We start from the raw sequence: 17,627 nt of genomic DNA, 5'->3' as shown, positions 1-17,627 counted from the left end.
CCGATATTGTGGATTTTCCTTATTTAGTTATTGTGTCACCGACTTCCAAGTTTTAAAGAAGATTGTTGTTAACGTTGCAAGTCTGCTGTTGTAATCGTACATTTGGCCGTTTATAGATACCTTCTTTCCAAAGTAATGAGGACACAGGAATCCTTTATGTATCTCCCCCCACCCTGCTCCTTGTGATCTTTGATTGTTTGATAATTGGTTTGTTTCAATGTTTTGTCTGTAATGCAAAAAAAACAAACGCGAAACTACCTGGAGCAAGTGGGGTAATGAACTTTTTTATTAGATCTGCTAGAGTTCAGAATGCTGGAAGCACACTTTTTGCACGGGAACGAAACCTCCGGAGTCGAAATAAGTTACTGTTTTAATGCCCTGGCTGATGTTAAACCTAGAAGATTTACTTTCGGTGGGGTGGGTGTGCGCATTACTCCTCCAGCAACAGGAGCTGGTTTGTTATCTAATTAACCCTCCTACTACTACTACTGGGGATTCACTGGTAAAAAGGTTTTGACTCCAGTTTAGGCTTGCAATCTTTGTCTCTTTTCCTGTATTTGTATTTTTATTTGAGGATGGCTAAGAGTTCTGTGTGATGCTCGCAAGGACCGAAAGGACCATGCTGGATCAGACCCTCCTCATTTGTCCAACCCCCCTTTCATGCTGTTTGGGTCCCAAAGATGCACTTCTACATTTAAAGCAGTCTCATTCCCACTTTAAGCAGACAGGGCTTCTCCTAAAGCAGGGGTCAGCAAACTTCTTCAGCAGGGGGGCCGGACTGTCCCTCAGACCTTGTGGGGGGCCGGACTATATTTTTTGGGGGGGAAATGAACAAATTCCTGTTTCCCGCAAATAACCCAGAGATGCATTTTAAATGAAAGGACACATTCTACTCATGTAAAAACACGCTGATTCCTGGACCATCCATGGGCCGGATTTAGAAGGCGATTGGGCCGGATCCAGCCCCAGGCCTTAGTTTGCCTAGTAAAGGTAATGGGACCCCTGACCATTAGGTCTAGTCGTGACCGACTCTGGGGTTGCGGCGCTCATCTCGCTTTATTGGCCGAGGGAGCCGGCGTACAGCTCCCGGGTCATGTGGCCAGCATGACTAAGCCGTTTCTGCAGAACCAGAGCAGCGCACGGAAACGCCATTTACCTTCCTGCCGAAGCGGTACCTATTTATCTACTTGCGCTTTGACGTGCTTTCGAACTGCTAGGTTGGCAGGAGCAGGTACCAAGCAACGGGTGCTCACTCCATCGCGGGGATTCGAACCACCAATCTTCTGATCGGCAAGTCCTAGGCTCTGTGGCTTAACCCACAGCGCCACCCGCGTCCCTAGTTTGCCTACCCATGGCCTAAAGACGCCTAGGGGCTGTAGTTTGTTAAGGATGTGGAGAGCCTGTTCCCTGAACTGCAATTTTCTAGAGTGGTTTAACAGTCACATCCCAATTTCCAGGGAACTTTACGAAGGGATTAGGTTCCCCTAACAGCATTCAGAGCCCTTAGCAAACTATAGCCCCTAGAGGTCTTTGGGGGAAGGCATGACTGCTTTAAACATATAGTGCTGATGATCCCCAAGTTGGTGGTCATCGCTGCGTCTTGCTGAAATAATGCATCCTTTTCTCTGTCCTGAATCACCAGCCACTCAGCCTTGTTGTATGACCCTGAGATTTAGCACCATACAAGAGGTAGGAAAACGTTTCACTTCCTCTGCACTGTGAATAATCTTATATACCTCTGTCATGTGCCCAATGACTCGTCTCTTTCTAAGTCTGAATATTGTAACCTTTCTTCCTGGAGGAGTTCCTCCAACCTCACCATTTCTGCACTTTCCCAATTGCAGTGAGGAGGCTGCTATAATAGTTTGGAACGCTGCGTGGGCTAGGCAGCTTTCCCCCGCTTGTTCTGTGCAGCGAGCGTGGCTGATAATAATGTAACGCCGGCATTGCCGTTTACTTCGGGAAACGGCTCAGAGCTACAGATGAAGCTAAGCAGCATCTCTTTTCCAAATAGAGTAGTTTTCAGTTTTGATCTTCAAAGAAAGGAAAGCTTCATTCAGCCCCAACATGAGACTTATAGTTAAGGGGGCTTTGCCATGGTTTGGCCTGATAGTTGAATCGGCAAACCATGGTTTGCAGTCAGCTACCCAGAATTGGAAACGATGGTTTGCCAGATCTTTGTATGTAATAGCATGAGGCCTTTTTTTTGCATTATGTGTTAAGTCTTATAAGTAACAGTTATGGCTCAACTGTTGGAGACTGCTGCCTCAACACGATGGATGTAAGCCTGATGAACCTGACATGGCAGGGAGCCTAGAAACCATGGTTTGCCTTTGGGGGTGGGGAGCTCAGACGACGGTGTGTCTGAAGTGACCTGAAGCTTAAAATGCCTGACATGTCAAGGAAGTGAAGGCTCTTAGAGGACACGAGAACTGCACCATGGGCTTGTGTTTCTTTGGGATGACTTTAGTGTGCTCTTTTTGTTTTTTGTGTTAAACTCTTTTATTGAAAATTCAAAAAATAAATAATCATATGTACACTAAACATGGTGAGATGTAAATAAAAGAGAGAAACGGCACCCGTGTACTAGAGAAAACAAAGGGAGGGAGGAAAACCCATAACTGTGTATTTTACAAAGTTGTTATTGTACTTCACCAGATCTTGACCTATTAACAGTATTTGTAAGAACGGATTCCAAATATCATTGAATTTGTCCAAGGCAAATCTGCGTTTATATGCAAGTTGTTCATACGTTGCGAGTTTGTATAACTCTTCAATCGCAGAAGGGAGCCGCATTTTTATTTTTCCGATTCATCAGTATCAGTCTTTTTGCTGCGACAAGGGCACAGAGAGTCCACTTGTATTGTCCTTTTGTAAGTTTCTATGTGCTGGGTATATAATTCAAGAGGACATTTTGCTCTGTAAATGTAAGGTTGTTCCGTACAGTTCTGTTGATAGTTTTCCAGAGGTCTACAGGTTTTTATTTTTACTTATTTCTTGCATTTCTCCAGCCCAGCTGGCATTGAGACTGAATTCCAATGCTTAAGGTTTGAACTGGTTCCTTAAAATGCTTGCATTGTATTGAGTTCCTTCTGCGCTCCTTGGAGCCGATAAGTGATCGAGCGGTACAGCACTATTGCATCTTAACGAACATTTTACTTGCGTGATTTCGGCCTTGCGCAACTGAAGGGAGGTTGGTTGAACTTGTGCAAAGGTGGAGAGCTAATAAGCTGTACTGTCTCCAGGTCTGCTTGGGTTTTCCTTGCCCGGAAATAATTTTTAAGCTCTTTGGCCCACTCAGCACATCGGTTCTGGGGTACTCTTGTGAGATCTTGCGCAAACATCCCGAGGCTTCCAGAGCTGTTATACTTAAAAGGGTTTGCCCGGCAAGCAAGGCAGAGAGAGTAATAGAATCGCAGAATTGTCAAGCTGGAAGGGGGCTGCCTAGTCCAACCTAATGCAATGCAGGAATTGCAGCTAAATAATCCCTGACAGATGACCATCCAACCTCTGTTTAAATACCTGCAACGAGGGAAAGCTCATCACCTTTCAAGGAAGTCCATTTTGCTGTTGGAACAGCTTATCCCCTCTGTAAATTATTTCTGCTGTTTCGTCAGAATCTGAATATGTTTGTACTTTGAATGCATTGGTTTGGGTGCTCCTCACTTCCAGATCAGCAGGAAACAAAAATGTGCTCCCATCTTCCATGTGGGAGCCTGTCAGATATTTGAAGAGGGACACGGGTGGTGCTGTGGGTTAAACCACAGAGCCTAGGACTTGCCGATCAGAAGGTTGGTGGTTTGAATCCCTGCGACGGGGTGAGCTCCCGTTGCTCGGTCCTTGCTCCTGCCAACCTAGCAGTTCGAAAGCACAAAGTGCAAGTAGATAAATAGGTACCGCTCCGGCGGGAAGGTAAACGGCGTTTCCGTGCGCTGCTCTAGTTCGCCAGAAGCAGCTTAGTCATGCTGGCCACATGACCCGGAAGCTGTACGCCGGCTCCCTCGGCCAATAAAGCGAGATGAGCGCCGCAACCCCAGAGTCGACCACGACTGGACCTAATGGTCAGGGGTCCCTTTACCTTTAAAATTATCATCTCTTAGCCTTCTCTTCTTTTTATTGTACTGAAAATAACTTCCAGATTACCCTTTTCAGAAGTTATTCATGGCCGAAACTTAAAAGCTCTTTTCACCCTTGGGTCTGCTTGGGTTACCCAACACGAAAAGAGTTTTTAAGCTGCTTTTCCTGGACAAGACCTCAGCTTTCCAGTTCTGAGAATGCTATGGCTTGATCAATCTCTCCCCTTCCCCTTCTAGTCAAGGGGCATTTCCAAGCATTTGGATATACAGTGGTACCTTGGTTGTCAAACTTAATCCATTCCTGGAGCACGTTCGACTCCTGGAACTATTCGAAAACCAAGGCGCGGCTTCTGATTGGCTGCAGGAACTTCCTGCACTCGATCAGAAGCCGCATTGGACGTTCGGCTTCCAAAATACGTTCGCAAACCGGAACGCTTTACTTCCAGGTCTGCGGCGTTCGGGAGCCGATTTGTTAGGGAGCCAAGCCGTTTGCCAACCAAGGTACAACTGTACACAATTTTCATGTGTATGCAGAACTCTTGGAACTGAGCGAGATTCAGTTGTGCTGGTCTGAATAAGTTACGGGGTTTTGCACGAGAGTGGGGGTGGTCAGGGGGGGTGCGTTGAGCCACTCCAAGCAAAAGGGTTGTTGAAACTGGCAAAGGGGTTGCCGTTGCAAAACGAACCGACCAACCCCTTGTTAAAAGCAGCATGCGTTGAAACATGCAAGCCACACCAGTGTCTGGAGATTAAAATCTAGGACTCTGTTTTTCTCTCTCTCCTCTCCTGCCCCGGCAAAGAAGAAAAGTCCAGGTGCCTTAAATGCAATGACAATGCCGAAATGACCTCGCAATGGAATTTCTGTTTCCTCCTGAAACCTTCCTTTGATCGCCCCTCCCTCCCGTTCTGCAGACTCAGTCTGTTGCTTTTGTGTCGTGCCCCTGCTTAGAGGTGTGGGGTCCCCCCCCCATGGGGAAAGAGACTCCCACTCCTTGCCATGCCCTTCTTGCTGACTCTGGAGAATCTGCCTGGTACCCACCCTTAAGGGGGGGGGTTGTGGGGGAAAGAGAGCAATGAGGTGTTGCAACCGTTGAGAAATTGCTTCTCTGCCTTTTATCTCTTGCAGCTGCACAGAGACTGTCTTTCCTTCCCCCTCCTCCCTTCTCCCCCACCCCAAAACGTGGCTAGAGTATGTCTGAGCCATATCCTTCAGAACCAGTTTTCTAAGTAGATTAGATGGGCAGCAGAGACAGCTATGCAATCAGGCAAAAATGTGGACTCCTGCCTGCCTTCTGCGAGGTGGTCTGAGCACAGACAGCGTCTACCACCTGGATTTGGGAGGGGGGGTTGAGGGTGTCTTCCGCACCTCCCCCCAGTCACTAGGGATGGGCAGATCTGTTGCTTTCTCGTCCCCGCCCCCCCTCCTCAAGATTGATCCATTGGTTTCTCCTCAAAATACATTTTTTAAAATGCAATTTTCCCTAATACAGTGGTACCTCTGGATGCAAACGGGATCCGTTCCGGAGCCCCGTTCACATCCAGAGCAGAACGCAACCCGTGTCTGCGGGTCGCGATTCACCACTTCTGCGCATGCATGTGACACCATTTTGAGCGTCTGTACGAGCGGCGAAACCCGGAAGTAACACGTTCCGTTACTTCCGGGTCACTGCGGAGCGTAACCTGAAAACGCTCAACCTGAAGCGACTTTAACCCGAGGTATGACCGAATACACATTTTTGCAAAGCAATTTTCTCTTATTATACACTATTTTGTTCTGTTTGGTTATATTTATGTCCCAACTTTTCCTCCAAGGAGCTCTAGGTTGGGTACATAGTCCTTCCACTCCTCATTGAATCCCCACAGCAACCCTGTGAGGTAGATTAGGCTGAGAGGCAGTGACTGGCACCAGGTCACCCAGTGAGCTTCAGGGGAAAGTGTGGACTTGAACCCCGCTCTCTCGGCGGGTGCTAGTTCATCACTCAAACCACTGCGTAACACTAATGTGTAGTTTTTCTCATCTTGTGATACCAGAAGTCATGGACAGCCAATGAAACTGAGTGTTGGAAGACTCAAGGCGAATAAAAGAAAGGAGTTCTTTGTGCAGTGCATCGTTAACCCGTGGAACTCCCTTCCACCGGAGCCTGTGACAGCCACCAACCTCGATGGCTTTGAAAAGAGGATTAGACAATTGCATGGAGGAGAGGGTTATTGATGGCTATCAGTCACATCACCTGTGCTCTGCTTTTATAGTTGGAGGCAGCTTCTGGATACTAGTTGCTGGAAACCCCAAGAGGGGAATGTGCTCTTGTGCTCAGATCCCGCTTGCAGGTTTTCCCCACAGGCATCTGCTAGGACGTTGGCAAGATGCAGCAGACTGTTCTTATGTTCTTAACCATTTACAACCATAGTAGTGATAAAAACCAAGGACGCATAAATGACAATGCAGGCGTACCTTGGAAGTTGAACGGGATCCGTTCCGGAAGTCCGTTCGACTTCCAAAACGTTCGGAAACCAAAGGACGGCTTCCGATTTGCTGCAGGAAGCTCCTGCAGCCAATCAGAAGCTGCGTTGGATGTTTGGGTTCCAAAGAAGGTTCGCAAACCGGAACAATCGCTTCCGGGTTTGCGACGTTCAGGATCCAAAACGTTCGACTCGCAAGGCGTTGGGGATCCAAGGTACGACTCTAGTTCAAATAACTTACATATATATACAGTGGTACCTCTGGATGTGAACGGGATCCGTTCCGGAGCCCCATTTGCATCCTAAAGCGAACGCAACGTACGCGGGTCGCGTTTCGCTGCTTTCGCGCATGCGCGTGATGTCATTTTGAGCATCTGCGAGCGGCGAAACCCGGAAGTAACGTGCTCCGTTACATCTGGGTCGCCGCGGAGCGTAACCTGAAAACGCTCAACCTGAAGCACATTTAACCCGAGGTGTGACTGTACAGTGGTACCTCGGGTTACATACGCTTCAGGTTACAGACTCCGCTAACCCAGAAATAGTACCTCAGGTTAAGAACTTTGCTTTAGGATGAGAACAGAAATTGCACGACGGCGGCGCAGCAGCAGCAGGAAGCCCCATTAGCTAAAGTGGTGCTTCAGGTTAAGAACAGTTTCAGGTTAAGAATGGACCTCTGGAACGAATTAAACCAGAGGTACCACTGTATATATATAAAAGGTGGCTTTATTGGAACGCCCCTGAGTTCTAGGATTATTGGGGGGGGGGACTTCTCTCTTTCACCACATGCGTTGGCTCAATCAGCCTCTTATCTGTTTCCTCCTGGGTTGCTTTCCCACCCAGCCCCTTGTCTCACTGAGCTCAGATGTACTGACCACAAGACAGTTTGTCGGTAACCTGCATGTCGCTGATCAGGAGGGGCGTTTGCGCAGGGATAGGGCTGGTTTACCTAACGCCCGGCAAGTGGTTTTGCGCCTTGTCTGAGCTGACCTTCAATGCGATGGTGATATTGGCAGCCATCGATACACGCCTCCTGTCTTAATCTCCAGGGGGAGGCCAAGCGCTCCAGTAAACATAGGAACGCTGAGAAAATTGGATCGCCCGCCCCTCCCATGGCTATGACAACAAGGAATCTTGTGGCACCTGGTGTCCATTTGGGTGTCCGGGAGCCAGCCAGCAATAAATCACATGGAATAAGTGAATAAGAAACAAGGCCTACTAAGGGCTGCCGTGCCTAATGAGCACAGCAGCGCTTCTGGGTAGATCTTGCCTCCCATGAGGCAGTTGTGGAAACTGAAGGTCTTCACCTTCCCACAGCTGACTTAAGTCTCCTCCTCTTCCAGGTCCTTCCCAAGCAATCTGAGGCTATGCCGACATGCCTGCCTCTGCTCCTCCCTCTTCACACCTCTTCTAGTCCTGGAGACCAGTGGGGTAGGGAGCTTGGTGCAGCAGGAGGGGGAGACACTCTGGCTTCTTCACCAGCCAGACTCCCCTCTGCCTCTTCACCTCCCTCCTCTCCTGCTTCAGCTTCTGCCTCTGATTCTGGACTTCTCTCTGCCACAGACTCTCCCTGCCCGCTAAACACTGTTACCTCTTCAGCTTCTGCCACCTCCTTCTCCCTCTGACCACTCATCATTGTCCCACCACCAATCCCTTAACTCAGAGCCATCTCCCCTTAGGGGTTCCCCAGCTGGTGCCTCCCACCATCCCTCTGTGTCCAGCGAGTCCATTACCTAGGGCAAGCCACAGGGGCGCTAGCTGGTTCTTTTGCCTCAGAGGGGTGCCATTGAGGCTTCCGGCCTGTATTTGTGTGTACGCAGATAGGGGGTGGGTCCCAGACCGGGTCTTTGACCCCAGTGAAATAGAGCCTCGTTTTGCCCCTGTCCCAAGTACAGTGGTACCTCGGGTTTCATACTTTGCCTCAGGATGAGAACAGAAATCGTGCTCCGGCGGCACGGCAGCAGCAGGAGGCCCCATTAGCTAAAGTGGTGCTTCAGGTTAAGAACAGTTTCAGGTTAAGAACGGACCTCCGGAACGAATTAAGTCCTTAACCCGAGGTACCACTGTACAATCCTGTGCATGCCAAAGTTTGTATTAAGGAACTTTTTTCTAAATATTTGCTTCCATGCGGCCACTTCGCCTGAGCATTCTGGGCTATCGATGCTGAATTCAGCAATTCATCCTGATTTCCTTGCACACAGCCAATGTGGAGGTTAGACTATGTCCAGCTTCTACCAAGCATTTGTTCCAATTTGCTTGCAGAGAGGTTACACAACAATGTGCATTCATCCTGGTAGTTCTTAAAAGCTGTTTATACCCCTTCCCGTTATTCTTTTGGTAGCTCCACACTTTTCAACACATTTCTCCATCCCTTTCTAAACTATAAACAAGTCGTTAAAAACCAAAATGTGGAGGGATCAGTTGTGCTTGGGTGACAAAGTGCTTTAATGTACTTTTAATGCGGGGGCCTAAAGCCCTGTTTGACTCTCTTCTGCAAAAATCTGATAGTCTGGAGCAGGGGTCAGCAAACTTTTCCAGCAGGGGGCCGGTCCACTGTCCCACACACCTTGTGGGGGGCCGGACTGTATTTTTTTGGGGGGGGCGGGGAGAACGAATTCCTATGCCCCACAAATAACCCAGAGATGCATTTTAAATAAAAGGACACATTCTACTCATGTAAAAACACGCTGATTCCCAGACCATCCGCAGGCCGGATTTAGAAGGCGGTTGGGCTGGATCCGGTCCCCGGGCCTTAGTTTGCCTACTCATGGTCTGGAGGCGCCCTTAGGCTCTGGTTGAGCATGGCAGCCTACAAGTGATACCTTCATTTCACAGAAATCCCGGAGGCAAGGCATGATAACACAGTGAGATGGCTGTACAGCAAAAAAAAAAAGGGGGGGTGGCGGCTGATGCCACTAGTAGAGGCTGCTGCTCCTTGCGAATGGTAGAGTGGAAGACAGGAAGGCTAACAGTAGGCGGAGCCAGAACTAGTTATAGGCGGAGCCAACTAATTCCAGTTTTGTTCCTATCCTCCTCCCCGCTCAATTCCTAAGAAGCAAACATTGAGACAAAAAGGAGGAGGAAGAGGAATCTGACAGTGGTGGACTCTAGACACATATTAAAAACACTATTAAAATGCTTTTTTAAAAAAAAGTTTAAAAAAATATATTGCATTTGCCATAAGCTCACTATCACCATCTAGTGTCATGTTTGCATAACATCGATGCTGAAATCCAACATCGCCTGAGCTCGGCGAGTGCAGCTTTCTCCCGATTGCAGTGCGGAGTGTTTGAGGACCGGGATATTCGCAGGGAACCCAAAATGCTTGTTTACAAAGCTATTCTACTACCAACTTTACTGTATTCTTGAGAAACATGGACCACTTATAAACACCATCTCCAACTCCTTGAAAGTCTCCATCAACAGGGTCTCTGGAAATTTTTTCACATCACTTGGGAAGATAGGCGAACTCATAACCACGTACTGGAAGAAGCAAATATCACCAGTGTCAAAGCAATGATTCTTCAACATCAACTTCATTGGACTGGTCATATTGTGTGGATGCCTGATTGTTGTCTTCCAAAGCAACTACTCTATTCAGAACTTAAAAATGGAAAGCGTAATGCGGGTTGCCAACAAAAGAGGTTTATAGACTCTCTCAAAGCCATTCTAAAAAATGTAACATAAACGCCGACAATTGGGAAACACTGCCGTGCGAGCACTCCAATTGGAGAACACCCTTTGCCAAAGGTGTCATGGGCTTTGAAGACGCTCGAACTCAGGCCGAAAGAGAGAAAGAGAGAGGAAGGCACATTTAGAAAACCCTCACCGTGACCAACTCCTGCCCGGAAACCTATGTCTCCACTGTGAAAGGATGTGGGGATCCAGAATTGGCCTCCAGTCACTTACAGACTCACCGTTAAGACTGTGTTCATGGAAGACAATCTTACTCGGCTATGAGGGATCACAAAGAATGCACTTAAAAACATACTTAAAACGTTTTATTTGCAACTGTATAGCTGAGTCCAGCGTCATCCCTCGGACTGGCTGTACGTAAGGAGATAGGCAGGTGAGAACAGTTCTGAGAGCAGTCTGTACAGTGGTACATCGGGTTAAGTACTTTATTCGTTCTGGAAGTCCGTTCTTAACCTGAAACTGTTCTTAACCTGAAGCACCACTTTAGCTAATGGGGCCTCCTGCTGCCGCCGCGCCAAAGGAGCACGATTTCTCTTCTTATCCTGAAGCAAAATTCTTAACCTGAAGCACTATTTCTGGGTTAGCGGAGTCTGTAACCTGAAGTGTATGTAACCTGAAGCGTATGCAACCCAAGGTACCACTGTACTTTCTTGCCAACGCTTCCCCGCCTCCTAATTTTTCTTGTTTATGAATATAATTAAAAAGTAGTAATGAAACAACAAAACCCATTGCCGTCTGACATCAACAGTAAAGAATATTCTGTCAATCCTGATTTAAAACGTAAACAGTAATAGAGACAATCTAAATGAAATTGAGGACTGTAATCCATTCATTTCAAACACTGGCAAAGCCGTGAGATCTTCGGTCCACTGGGCAACAAGATGTTTGTTCTTCTAGCCTGGCAGTAAAAGTCTCTTAGCCACCGTAATTGCCTGCAGAACCTGTTTTTGTTGTCCATCTGTTCGTCTGCACACTGCAGGAATATAATTTAAGAGGGGGCAAGTGCTTTTTCTAGCCCTCCTCTATGATGGCCTACATCTGACTTATTCACACCTACTTTTTCGCATGTTGTAATTGAGCAATGCAAAGGTGCTTCCTTGGTGAGAAAATAACTTACTTTTCTTTTTTGAAAAAATAAAATTTCTCCTGGGCTACTCTGACTTTTTGAACACGCCTTAGTTGCACGCCTTAGAGCGAGATAATCCCCTTTCTGCAGAGACTTTATTCCTTAGCTTTTGATTGCTAGATTTCAGGGATTTTTATGTTGCGAGGGCAGGCTGGTGGTGGAGGGTAAGCCTTTTCCTAGTTACTATTCTCTTTAAACCTATAAAGCAGTCAAAAGGTGGCGAGGTTTAAGAAGGGAGGTTTATGACGGTTTCCAGTCTCTGAAACCTTATGGACCAAGAGTGTAATAGGGAACTACATTTAGCACGGCGGTAAGAGCTGTTTTGACAGTGACATAGACCATGGGTAGGCAAACTAAAGCCCGGGGGCCGAATCCAGCCCAATCGCCTTCTAAATCCGGCCTGCGTGATTTTACATGAGTAGAATGTGTCCTTTTATTTAAAATGCATCTCTGGGTTATTTGTGGGGCCTGCCTGGTGTTTTTACAGGAGTAGAATGTGTGCTTTTACAGTGGTACCTCAGGTTAAGAACTTAATTCGTTCTGGAGGTCCGTTCTTAACCTGAAACTGTTCTTAACCTGAGGTACCACTTTACCTAATGGGGTCTCCCACTGTTGCCGCAGTACGATTTCTATTTTCATCCTGAAGCAAAGTTGTTAACCTGAGGTACTACTTCTGGGTTAGTGGAGTCTGTAAGCTGAAGCGTCTGTAACCTGAAGCGTATGTAACCCAAGGTACCACTGTATTTAAATGCATCTCTGGGTTATTTGTGGGGCATAGGAATTCGTTCATTCGAAAGCACACCAGCGCAAGTAGATAAATAGGTACCGCTGCGGCAGGAAGGTAAATGGCGTTTCCTTGCGCTGCTCTGGTTTTGCCAGAAGCGGCTTAGTCATGCTGGCCACATGACATGGAAAAACTGTCTGCGGACAAACGTCAGCTCCCTCGGCCAGTAAAGCGAGATGAGCGCCGCAACCCCAGAGTCGTTTGCGACTGGACATGACTTTCAGGGGTCCTTTACCTTTAGGGTTAGCAACTCACATATATAAGCTAGGTGCCAATTGCACCTTAGACCTAGATTTGGGTCACCACAATGGGATGTCTATATTCGCCAGGGGGTTGGGCTAGATGACCCTCGAGGATCCCTTCCGGTGTTACGATTCCATGATCTCATTGCTTGACTGTAGCTTGTGCTCACAACAATTCCCAGGACACAAGAAGGAGAAAAACACACACACACACACACACACACACACACACACACACAGTGGAAATGGGAATGGCATTAACTACGGACTAAGGCACAGGTTTTTAAACCGGTTCGATGGAGATGTCAGCTGCCAACCCAGTGCCCAGAAATCGCCACGAAGTTTGCAATTGGACCCATGCCAGTAGTGAAAAGAATTTCAAACACTGCCAGCAGGGCTCTTCATACGGCAGAAGGAAATTCAACCACACCTGGAGGGTCTCAGTTTCCCCATCTCGCCAGTCTTGGATCCTTAGGGGGCTTATAAGCAAGGCGAATCCTACTCCCGAGTTCACCCAGTGAAGTTAAGGCACGACTAGCTTAGGTGCATTAATTGCAGTGGGTCTACTCTGAGTAGGAAATAGTTGGCATTCCCTGTTGGATTTTCACCTCGAAATGTTATATGCCTGCTCTTTGCGCGATCAAATTTATTGTTATTTATTTAATTTATATACCGCCCTATACCTCATCTTCCATGGCACTCTGTATCGTTCGTGTCGGTGGCGATGCTAGTATTCATTTATTTTTACATGGTAAGTCGTACCTTGGTTTTCGAACAGCTTAGTTCTCGGACGTTTTGGCTTCTGAACGCCGCAAACCTGGAAGTGAGTGTTCCAGTTTGCGAACTATTTTTGGAAGCCAAACGGAAGCCACGCCAATCGGAAGCCACACTTTGGTTTCTGAACATTTTGGAAGTCGGACAGACTTCTGGAACGGATTCTGTTCGACTTCCAAGGTGTGACTATTCTCTTCATGCCTCTGTATCATCTTTGTTGTTGACAATTACACCCTGCGTCTCTTGTTTTAATGTTTCCTGAGATTTTCTATTTATATACCCAACCTGGTGTTTTACCCCAATCCGTCAGGCCCTCCTCAGGGGTGTGGGGCAGGGCCAGGGGGCTAGGTCGCTGATTAAAGAGATCGGTATGTGGAGAAGATGGGCCGGAGTTTACCCCCCCCCCCCCCAGAGCAGGTTCATCCAGTGTTTCTGCCTCTACACGAAAACGCCAACAAATTTCCTTGTCAATAATTACTGGGTGGGTGGCGGCTGCTCAGGTGTTCAGGTGAACCAGCCTGTGATTCGAACCTGGCGGAAACTTCCCTTCTAATAAACGTTTTGAGCAGACACAGTGTCCAGAATGCGCGAGGATCCCTGAGGAGATGAGGTGTGAGACGGTTATGCTTTTTCAGGAATTTTGGGTGAGGTCTTTTACGTGGCATTCAGCCAGCTTCAGACGGCTTATCTTCCAACACTAGGTTCATTGTACCTCCTTCATCTGTTGGTTGGGATGGGCTGTGGTGTCTCAAAGTGGGTTTGGAGGCCCCGGTGTCTAAAAGCATGATTTTGAACCTGCCCCTTCCATCCTCAGGTTTACATACAGTGGTACCTCGGGTTAAGTACTTAATTCGTTCCGGAGGTCCGTATTTAACCTGAAACTGCTCTTAACCTGAAGCACCACTTTAACTAATGGGGCCTCCCGCTACTGCCGCACGATTACTGTTCTCACCCTGAAGCAAAGTTCTTAACCTGAAGCACTATTTCTGGGTTAGCGGAGTCTGTAACCTGAAGCGTATGTAGCCCGAGGTACCACTGTATAGGGCTTTATGAACTGGAGATCCTTGCGTCTCCTAGTAGTGATAACAGCCAGCATGGGGTAGTGGTTAGATTGCTGGACTCTAGTACAGTGGTACCTCAGGTTATGCACTTTTACAACACATTAAAACATCAAATAAAACAATCCAGAATGAAACAAAAGCAAGACTCCAGGGAAATACGCCAGATTCTTCTCCAAGGGGCATTTTGCTTCTGCCTTATTTATTGACTTAATGTAATTTATAGAGCTGCCCCATAGCAGGAGGATTCCAGGAAGGCAGGGTGGTGTAGTGGTTAGATCAGAGTTTTTCCAACTTTGTCACAGTGTGTCACGCGAACGCTCCCTGGGCTGCAAAGGGGTTTGTTTAACCTCTGGTCTGCTAATAAAACTGAATTAGTGTATCGTGAAATGATGCGTGTCTAAAGAGAAGTGCGTCACCGACATGAAAAGTTTGCTCTATAGCGGTATATAAATTCAATAAATAATAAATAAATAAATAAAAGTTTGGAATTAGAGTGTCAGACTAGGACCTGGGAGATCAGGGTTCAAATCCCCAACAAGTCAGTAGTAGTAGTAGTAGTAGTAGTAGTAATATATTTATACCCCACCCATCTGCCTAGGTTTCCCCAGCCACTCTGAGCGGCTCCCAACTGAATATTAAAAACACAATAAAGCATCAAACATTAAAAACTTCTCTAAACAGGGTTGCCTTCAGATGTCTTCTAAAAGTCAGATAGTTCTTTATTTCCTTGACATCTGATGGGAGGGCGTTCCACAGGGCGGGCGCCACTACCAAGAAGGCCCTCTGCCTGATTCCCTGTAACCTCTCAGTGAGGGAACCGCCAGAAGACCCTTGGAGCTGGACCTCAGTGTCTGGACTGAAGCTCACTGAATGAGCTTGGAGTCAGTCACAACCTCTTCACCTACCTCACAGGGTCATTGTAGGGAGTGAGCCATGTACTCCCTGGAGGAAAAAGTTTGGTGCAGTGAATAAGCCCTTCTGCTTAAGAAAGCTGGAGGGACCAGTCAGATGGAGAGGTCAGTTGCCAACCTAGCATCCAGAGAAGTTGGTCACAGTTGGCATTCACATGGTCACAGTTGGACCCACGTCAGTTGCAAATTGCGCCTGGCACCTGGCTAATTTCTAACACTGCTGCTGGCTTGCGTTGGGTCAGTCACTAAATCTCAGAGTAGTCTGCTTCACACGCGTGATGAGAGGATATAATCAAGGAGAGGGAGAGATGTGAGCTCCTTGGAGCAGAAGTGGGAAAGAAATGTAGGAAATGATACTAAAAGTTCTTCAGAGGTTGTTGGTGGCCTGGAATGAACCTTGGTAATGTAGTATGTATGGGATGCTTATTCCCCTTTCATTTGCAAACAAGTTCCTAGGGAGTATCTTAAAAGTTATTTTCAGTACAATCCAAAGACGAGAAGACTGAGAGGTGCTAATTCTGATATTCAGATTTAGATGTCCGGAGGGCTGTCATATGGAAGATGGAGAGCATTTTTGCTTTCTGATGCTCCAAACCCAATGCATTCAAATTGCAAACAAGATTCCGACAAAAATATTAGGAATAGCTTTCTGAAGACACAAGGTTTTTTGACTGCAGAACAGGTTGCCTTGGAAAGTGGTGGTCACCCTCATTGGAGGTCTTCATAAAAACAGTGGAAACAATTGCACATACGAAAACAATGTAAAAGCAAAATCGGGGGGGGGGGGAGCTGCAGTATACAGCAGTCAAGACAACAATGCTTGGATATAAAACGCAGTCGTACCTTGGTTTTCAAACAGCTTAGTTCCCAAACGTTTTGGCTCCTGAACGCCGCAAACCTGGAAGTGACTGTTCCGCTTTGCAAACTATTTTTGGAAGCCAAACATCCGACAGGGCTTCCGATTGGCTGTGGGAGACTCCTGCAGCCAATCAGAAGCCGCGCTTTAGTTTTCGAACGTTTTGCAAGTCAAACAGATTCTGTTCGTCAACTCAAGGTACGACTGTATAGCTTTATCCTCCAATTGCTCCTGCTCCCTTACAACAGAAAAATCTGAGACTGGCTCAAAGTGAAATAAAGGTACAACCATAATCAATTTCAAATCCTGTAGCGAAGTCAATATGGATAATGTTTCTCCACTCAGAAGGCATGTTGGAAGAGGAGGATTTGTCTTGTAAATTACCCACCCAAATTTTAATAACTTAAAAAAACCCCGAAAACACCTTTTTACTTGCCTGCTTTTTAACTCATAGCAGGGGCTGGTAGAGGGTAGCTGGGATACTTCACCCCTTTTTCTGCTAAAATCTTTACAGGCTGGATTCACAGGGGTCAGCAAACTTTTTCAGCAGGGCGGCGGTCCACTGTCCCTCAGACCTTGTGGGGGGGCAGACTATACAGTCATACCTCTGGTTGAAGTAGCTTCGGGATTTTTGGGTTGCGCGCTGCGGTGACCCGGAAGTAACAGAGCGCGTTACTTCTGGGTTTCACCGCATACGCAGACGGTCAAAATGGGGTCATGTGCGGAAGCGGCGAATCACAGCACGCGCAGACGTGGGTTGCGTTCGCTTCTGGATGCGAACGGGGCTCCAGAACGGACCCCATTCGCATCCAGAGGTACCACTGTATTTTGGAAAAAAATACATGAATGAATTCCTATGCCCCACAAATAACCCAGAGATGCATTTTAAATAAAAGCACACATCCTACTCATGTAAAAAACGCTGATTCCCGGACCGTCTGTGGGCTGCATCGAGAAGGCGATTGGGCCGCATCCGGCCCCGGCCTTAGTTTGGCTACCCATGGGCTGGAAACTTAGCAGCCAGGCAGAGGTTGAATGGAGCACCTCCTGCCTCTTCCACCAGCTCCACTTCGCTTCTCGCAGCATGGGCAGGAAGTGGCCTGCCTCTTGCATGTTTGGCACAGAAGGGCACCTGATGAGTGATAGAAGCACTTGCCCTTCTGCTCCCTCACTGCCAGCCTGCAGTTTTCCACTGTTGGAGATGGCGGTTGAAGTTGGAAGCGCCCATAGCTCAGTGGCTGAGCACCCCCTTTCCATGCAGAACGTCCCGTGTTGAATCCCCGGCATAACCACATAGGGAGACCCCTGGAGAACTGCCGCCATTCAGTGCAGAGGGTACTGAACTAAATGGACCCAATGGCCTGACTGTATAAGGCAGCTTCTTGCGTTAACCCGTGCGGAAAGTCAGCTTTCGGTGTTGCACCTTCCTGTGTTGTCTTCTTGGGATCAAGAGTCCTGTTTTCACCAGCTGTTTCCCCCCTCGTCTGAAAAGGCTCTTTTCTATTGGTAATAGTACCAGGAAGCCTAAAGGAAGAAGACAAGACATTATATTTATATGCAACAGTAGCTGCAAGGCTATTGATTGCGAAAAATTGGAAAAGTGGTATTATACCGACAAAAATAGAGTGGCTTGCCAAATTATTG

The 17,627-nt window shown here is 47.3% G+C and overlaps 1 protein-coding gene and 1 long non-coding RNA gene across 12 annotated transcripts in view; both read left to right on the top strand.

Moving 5' to 3' along the window:
- LOC308465439 overlaps positions 1-17,627 on the top strand; it is a 272,654-nt gene that overhangs the window by 1,492 nt on the left and 253,535 nt on the right. The window lies entirely within an intron of this gene.
- The window catches only part of HIC2 (HIC ZBTB transcriptional repressor 2), a 139,861-nt gene that overhangs the window by 64,676 nt on the left and 57,558 nt on the right, over positions 1-17,627 (top strand). The gene's annotated exons all lie outside the window — the stretch shown is intronic.

Source organism: Podarcis pityusensis, assembly GCF_964106645.2.
Source record: "Podarcis pityusensis genome assembly, chromosome: 16".
NCBI classification, from domain to species: domain Eukaryota; kingdom Metazoa; phylum Chordata; class Lepidosauria; order Squamata; family Lacertidae; genus Podarcis; species Podarcis pityusensis.
The sequence above is the reverse complement of the archived record's forward strand: the minus strand, read 5'-3'. Positions and strand labels throughout refer to the sequence as shown.